The sequence below is a fragment of the Urtica dioica genome, chromosome 6 (assembly GCF_054948205.1).
Source record: "Urtica dioica subsp. dioica isolate 48M chromosome 6, U.dioica_male_clone48M_v1_H2, whole genome shotgun sequence".
NCBI lineage: Eukaryota > Viridiplantae > Streptophyta > Magnoliopsida > Rosales > Urticaceae > Urtica > Urtica dioica.
In genome coordinates, this window is record NC_142761.1 from 9,538,850 (window position 1) to 9,546,161 (window position 7,312).

General features: G+C 33.4%; 2 non-coding genes across 2 annotated transcripts; both read right to left on the reverse strand.

The window, feature by feature from the left end:
* Window positions 1–3,077: 3,077 nt before the first annotated feature.
* Window positions 3,078–3,163, reverse strand: LOC149393315 (small nucleolar RNA snoR114). The gene has a single exon (XR_016299993.1). It is a non-coding gene; the product is annotated as a small nucleolar RNA snoR114 (small nucleolar RNA).
* Window positions 3,164–3,167: 4 nt separating this feature from the next.
* TRNAG-GCC (transfer RNA glycine (anticodon GCC)) lies at window positions 3,168–3,238 on the reverse strand. Its single transcript has one exon. It is a non-coding gene; the product is annotated as a tRNA-Gly (tRNA).
* Window positions 3,239–7,312: the final 4,074 nt, after the last annotated feature.

Below are 7,312 nucleotides of genomic sequence, written 5' to 3' on the forward strand. Positions count from 1 at the left end.
TCAAAAACGAAAATTCGACTCTAGTTCGTAAAATGGGAAAAATCGAACTGAACCGGTTTCAACCCTACTTTTTAAGTCACCCTTCATGAATATCATGAGAATTACAAAATTACCTATTTACTCTTCTAGTATTAGTTTGATTCATCTCATTTTGTTGTCTATGAATAAGCACAATCATATTTAGTGAGTTGTATTTATTATAATGTCACAATGATTGATTCAATGGCATCTCTTAGTTGAATATTAGGCCTAGTTAATTTTTTAATACCATGAAATGACTAAGCATGATGTGGTGTACATTATACTTTAACAATCTTGTTAATAAATTTCATTGACGAACATGACTAAGTCATTTCACTAATCATATGATCAAAATATTTTTAAAGAGAAGCTTTGATCATTGACTCATCAAATGAAAATGAATATCCACCAGTGATTATCTATCATTTTAAGATTTATGTTAATTTGAGTGTATTTATTCATACTGACTTTAAGACTTAAGTGTTAAATGGTTTTATATTTAAATCTTAAAAAGTGCAATGATCATATTCAATGTCATCATAAAAGAACTAGGAAAAACTCTAAATTTAGAACTCTCTATGTTTCATAACAAAATATAATGGATTCTCCTAACATTTACCTATTGAAATCAATAATCCATTTGTTATTAAGATTTTGAATATTATTTTTAAACAACAGTTGGAAGAGATACTATGCAATTTGTATTTGACTTTCATATGTTTTGTGAGTTATTTCAAGACAAAGACTATTCAATCATAGCACAAACTTAAATGAATAAGAATGAATGCTTCGTTTTCTTGAATTGAATTCATCTTTATATAAACTTGTAGCCTTTAAAAAGGACTTATTACACTTAGAAAATACATTGTTAGATCTTCTAGTGGACACTTAACTTAACAGTATCATATTTGTGATTTTCTATAATTAAAGTGTAAGGAACATTCGACTCATTCTTTTCTTGAGTGGTCTTGGGAGACTACTCTATAGAGAAGTGATCTCCAATCCATTGTAGAAGGGTGCTTATTCCTTTTTTAAGTCTTTTATGTTAAAGCAATCTATGACCTTATCAATGTAATATTTTTATCGGAGGGCACCATAATCTAGTTCTTCCAATATTCAAAAGATTTGAATTTCCAGAAATCCTTTGTCGGCGAGATACTAACCTGTGATAGCTTTCTTACATCATTCACGATGAGTCATCATCTCATCAACATTTAAGATTTAGTAAAACCACTTGGCCATTGTATAATACATTATAGAAATTTGCTCACCTAAATACTCTTCACAATTTCATTAAATCTTACATTCTATGATATAGACGTTTGCTCTTAATACATGAAAATGGTTAAGAAAATCATAAACCTTGTCCTCCTGGTATTTTTCATGAACATATTGTCGTCATAATTCATCAAAAGACTAACATCAATGAGCTCATTAACATAGACGTAGTAATTTATTTTATTATTTACTGTTCCTGTCTAACTCCACAATATTTGGATAACATGAAAGGATAGCAATTGCTAAGTGGATACCTAATTGTTAAGTGTGAATCGAACTCAAGACCTCTTAGAAATAAAACAATGGCTTGATCACTAGACCTGACATAGACATACTATGTAAGGAAAGAAATATATATATATATATATATATATATATATATATATATATATATATATATATATATATATATATATATATATATATATATATATATATATCGTAGCTCGGCGGATTTACAAATCTAGTTAGGCGGCGGCCGGGAACAAAATGGGGCCGAGGTTCTCACCATCCAAGTTACAGAGCACATCAAAGTTGTTCTCGTTCCAATGCATATCAATGACCTTGAAGCACAGCACGACCCCGGTCTCAATCGCCGCCCGATCTTCTGCCATGAAACGGAGGTTTATTGCTTGATGGTTTTCGAGGGCATAACCGGGCATCTTTCGGTTCGAAATGAAGACCAGTTCGACGGACCCGCGGCGAAGAATGACCCCACTGTCGCGGACGAGGTAGACAGTCCCATTCAAGGTCTCTCCTTTCAGAGGCTTGAAAGTCCGACACATGAAAGTGACCACAAATATAATTTCTTTCTCCGGCGGTGACCTTCACTTCACAGATATGCAATATATCTGTGACTCCGAGGTAGTAGCCATAGAATTTGGACACCCTCTAGCTCGCCAACATCTTTAAGAGCCTTGTTATGATCAAGCTTCGAAATAGTGGAGACGCGAATGTCTCTCCTTTCAAGCTCTCGGCCCGGATAGTCACGACTTTTGTCTGGTCCACCTTCGAAATCATACCTGAAATCTTGTTCCGATCTTCTTCGAGTGAGCTTAGTTTTACTAGAAAAGCTAAGATAAAGCAAACTGATCAATCAAACAAGCGGTGTGATTGTAATCTCATAAAGACATCATAGAGGAGGAAATTACAAAATAAATAAATAAAAAGTTTTCATGTTTGGAGTCAACCATTTATACATCCCCTGAAGCAAGATTGGGTTTCAAATGTAACTTAGAAATAGTTTCAGGTTTCGAGAGAATGTGTATTTCAACATGTATGAACAAATTCTAGATCACAAAAGCTCAAATCTACTTCTTGTTAAAACCAAGACAGCTCTATTGCAAAAAGTTTGAAGTGCGATAATCATCATGTGACCTTGATTTTATTCAAACACTACAGTATAGTTTGTGATAATAAACCCAAAATTATATTCTGCGTCTGCAAGATTATTCGGTACACATTGCTCCAAACTCTTTATTGAAAAAAAAAAAAAAAAATTGAAATTCATTTATACTCGGTACATGAAATAAATATACATATGATTAATTCTCAATAATATATGAGAGTTGTGGATTGAAATCGAACCTATTGTGGTTGCGATTTGAGCTAGGTTCTCTACAGATATTGGTCGGAATTTGAAAGCGGAGAGGGAGATGTACGGATATCCAAGACGACTGTGCGCATTGCGCGCTACAACCTCTGTTTGGACACACGCTTTATCGTATCCCTTATAATGTCTATTTGTGTTTTGGCGAATAATATAAAAACAAAAACAAATGCTCGGAGGCGCCAAATTTCGTCTGAAGATCAGACGGTCGAAATGAACCCAATCATTTCCTAAGCGCATGTGTCTTCACAGCAAAGATTGCACCAGCCGGGAATCGAACCCGGGTCTGTACCGTGGCAGGGTACTATTCTACCACTAGACCACTGGTGCAACTTGTTATTTGATTTGTCATCTACAAAACATAAAATTGCGTCAGATCATTGATTATGCATTTTCTATGCGAATGGGGAAAATTATGAAAAAAATGAAACTAATATTTTTTTTTTAAATACTAGCAGCAGTTTTTTAAAAAGATTTAAATAGTCAAACAGTAACCTGTAATTAAAATTAAAATTTTAACTTAATTATTCAAATATTAAAGAAATAGTCCAAACCATATCTACGTTGATGTGGACATCAAGATGGATTCGCATGAAGATCAAGTCAAGATTTATTCAACTCATAAACAAGTAAAGAAGGACTCAATCCAAGATCAACCAGGACCAATGACAAGATCAAGAGCTAAACAGCTCAAGGAGGAGATGGAGAACTTTATCCATGAGGCCCAAAAAAAGCAGCCCATATACACTATTTTAAGCCTAATAAAGAGTTGTACCTAGTTCTCCAAACAACATCTGATTAGAGAAGGCTTATGGCATCTAATGAGAGGCATAATTAGCCATTTATGACACCGTTTACAGCAGCAACAAAGGGGATTCCGAATTTCACAAGGAATGTCATCAAATTCATGTTTTATGGCATTTAATGTCTAGTTTTAATTGTCTTTAAGTGTGTTTATTTCATTTCAGTTTCTTTTTGCTTTGTTAGCTTTGAAAAACGTTTTATAATGTTTGTAATAGTCTGAATAGTTTTCAGAACACTTTGAATGAATTTGTGAGAGATTTCTCTTTGTTTCTTGAAGAAACTATACTGAACTTATCAAGCGAATTTCCACTCTCGTTTGTGGCGTCTTCATCATTCCAAAGTTCGAGCTTCAACATAAGCTACGGGTCGTGGATTCACCGAATCTGATCTCGAAGGATCCTTGGGTCTGATCCAATCCAACAAATTGAGAAGGGTCATAGTCACATTGTTGGCTTGGTTCGCATCATACGTATAGCAGAAACATTTTGTTCTAGTTTCACCTATTTTCTTAATTTTTAAATAATTCGGTTTGAATAATTAAATAGGACTTCAAATTTCAATTCCATTTCAATATAGTACAGTTATCCCTTAAAATTTCATCCCAATTTCAATCTAATTTCACAAAAAATTGTGAAAAAAAGAGGAAAACAAAACATGCTTTTGTTCGTTAGTGGTCCTCCAAAACTTCAGAACAAAAAAAAAAAATAGTCTCCACAGATTTTTTTTCGTTATACAAAGTTTAACTGCACGTGTAAATAATTTGTGCGATGATTTTTAATCATGCAAGCATTTGCGATCCATTGTAAAAATTTATGTCATAGTGCAAGAGGTTTGTCTTAAAATAGGGCAACAAAAATGCGTATTAAAGTCGCTACTGCACGTTTTAAAACCTCATATATATATATATATATATATATATATATATATATATATATATATATATATATATTCATATTATACAATGTCACTGCATATCAATGTTAAAAAAAAAATTCAAATTCAAAATTAATATGTGATTTGCATTGCTTTGTAACTCTTTGCCTTTTTGGTCCAGTGTCATGAATCCGCATTTGGCATTCATGTCACAGGATCACTCATGGATGAATATAAAATTTATTAACTTCCTTATCATTGATTCAAATAAATTGTTATCCTCCTAAAAATATCAAGTCAATTTTGAAAATAAAAATTCGACTGCGGTTCTAAAAACATACCTAACCGGGTTTCAGCCATATACTATTAAGATTACCATTTATGAACATCATTATCTAGATGAGAGTTACAAATATACCATTTTACCTATCTAGTTTTTATCTCATTCAGCTCCTTTATTTGTGAATAATCACAATCATATTTAGTGAGATGTATTTAATATGTCACAATACTTGATTCAATGAGTTCTCTTAGTTATATATTAGACCTTATTAACACCATGAAATAACTAAGCATGATATGGTGTATATTACATTCAAGCAATCTTGTTCTTAAATTTCACCTACCAATGTGACAAAGTCATTTTACTAACTGCATAATCAAAATAATTTTAAAGAGGAGCCTTGATCATTGACTCATCAAATGAAGATGTGAGATTTATGTTAACTTGAGTGTATTTATTCATAGTTATTTTAAGACTTTAACTGTTAAATGATTTTAGATTGAAGTCTTACAAAATGGTGTCATAAAAGATATGAGAAATACTATAGACTTCCAGCTCTTTATGTTTTATAACTAAGATAATGGGTTCTCTTAACAATCATCTATTGGAATCAATAATCCATTTACTCCTAAGTTTGTGAATATTATTTTTAAACAACCGTCAGAAAATATACTATGCAGCTCGCTTCTGACTCTTTGTTATGCCGTCTTTTTCATGAAGTAAAAACAACACCCCGAGAGCAAAAAAGACATAAAACCAAAAGATCCTTCCGTCAAAACGTCTAGACTAAAGGATCCCTCTGCCAAGACTCCAAAAACCGGAGGATCTCTCTGCCAAAGGCCCCGAAACTAGAGGATCCCTTTGCTGGCTTGTACAAAACCATAAGATCTCTCCACCATGACTCATAAAACTAGAGGATTCCTTTGCTAGAACCCACAAAACCATAGGACCCATCCGCCTTGACTCCCAAAATCAGAGGATCCCTTCGCCAAAAGTCCTAAACCAGAGGATCCTTCTACCAAGACTCTCAAAACCGGAGGACCATTCATCCAAAATCCACAAAATCAAAGGACCCCTCCGCCAGAATCTTCAAAATCGAGGAATCCTTCCGACCAAGTCGGCCCCAGATGCCCATGATTATGCACACTCAATATCTATAAATATCCATCATTTTTCACAATTTGAAGAGGGTAATTTTCTACCAAGAAAAAGAGACTACAACTTCTCTCTCTAAAATTCTCTCTAGAATTAAAAGAGAACACACACACACACACACACTCTCTCTCTCTCATAATCGAGAGATAAACTATCTCACCTCAAAACACAAAGAGGAATGATCTACTTCATTTATCTCTAGGATTGAAGAAGAAATATTCTCTCTCTCTCTCTCTCTCTCTAATATTTCTTTCACAAACAAATGTTAGAATTACGTCAAATTACATTCCCTCTCAAAAGGTGTCCAAGAACTTGAGAAATCTAATTATCTTGTTTTTCACTTAATAAGAGGAACACTCCAAAATATATCCCCATTTGTATGTTCTCTTTCAGCTAAGGGAAATGAAAGACACAATGAAACACACCACCTACATCGAGTTCGCGAAGGTCTCCACCACGGTCGTAACACCATCCCCAACCAGTCACAATCCATTCGGAATCATATGATATTCGACGCTTCGCAACCCAAGATCGAGACACGTCTCAAGCTCGCACCTCGACACGTGTCCCGTGAATACTGATCTAAAAAACCGCATTAACACTCTTCATGTGTTGTGAGTCATTCAAGACAAATACCATTATTTAATCATAACACAAACTTAAATATATAAGAATGAATGTTTCCTTTTATTGATTTGAATTCAACTTTACATAAACTTACCTTTAAAGGGGACTTATTACACTTAAGTAAATATTAGATCTATTTGTGGACACAAAATTTAACAATATCATATTTGTTGACTTCTTATAACCAAAGTGTAATGAACATTGTCAACTTTCTAGAGTGGTTTTAGGAGACTACTCTATAAATTGATCTCCATTGTAGCAGGGTGCTTATTCATTTTTTTTTTTTTTTTTTTTGCTCTGATGCTTATTCATTTTTTAAGTGTATGTTAGAGTGATTTATGGCCTTATCAATATAAGATTTATAGGAGGGCGGTAAAGTCTAGTTCTCCAATATATTTGAAATATATATGAATTTCTTGAGATCCTTTGTCGGCTAAATACTAACCTCTAATTGCTTTCTTATATCTTTCAACACGAGTCACCATGTCATCAACATTTAAGATTTAGTAAAACCACTTAGCCATTGTATAATATACTATAAACAAAAGGCTCAACTGAATACTGTTCAGAACTTGAGAATTTCACAGTTTCAGTGAATCTTACATTCTATGATATAGACGCTGCTCTTAGTCCATAGAAATGTTTAAGCAAATCATGAACCT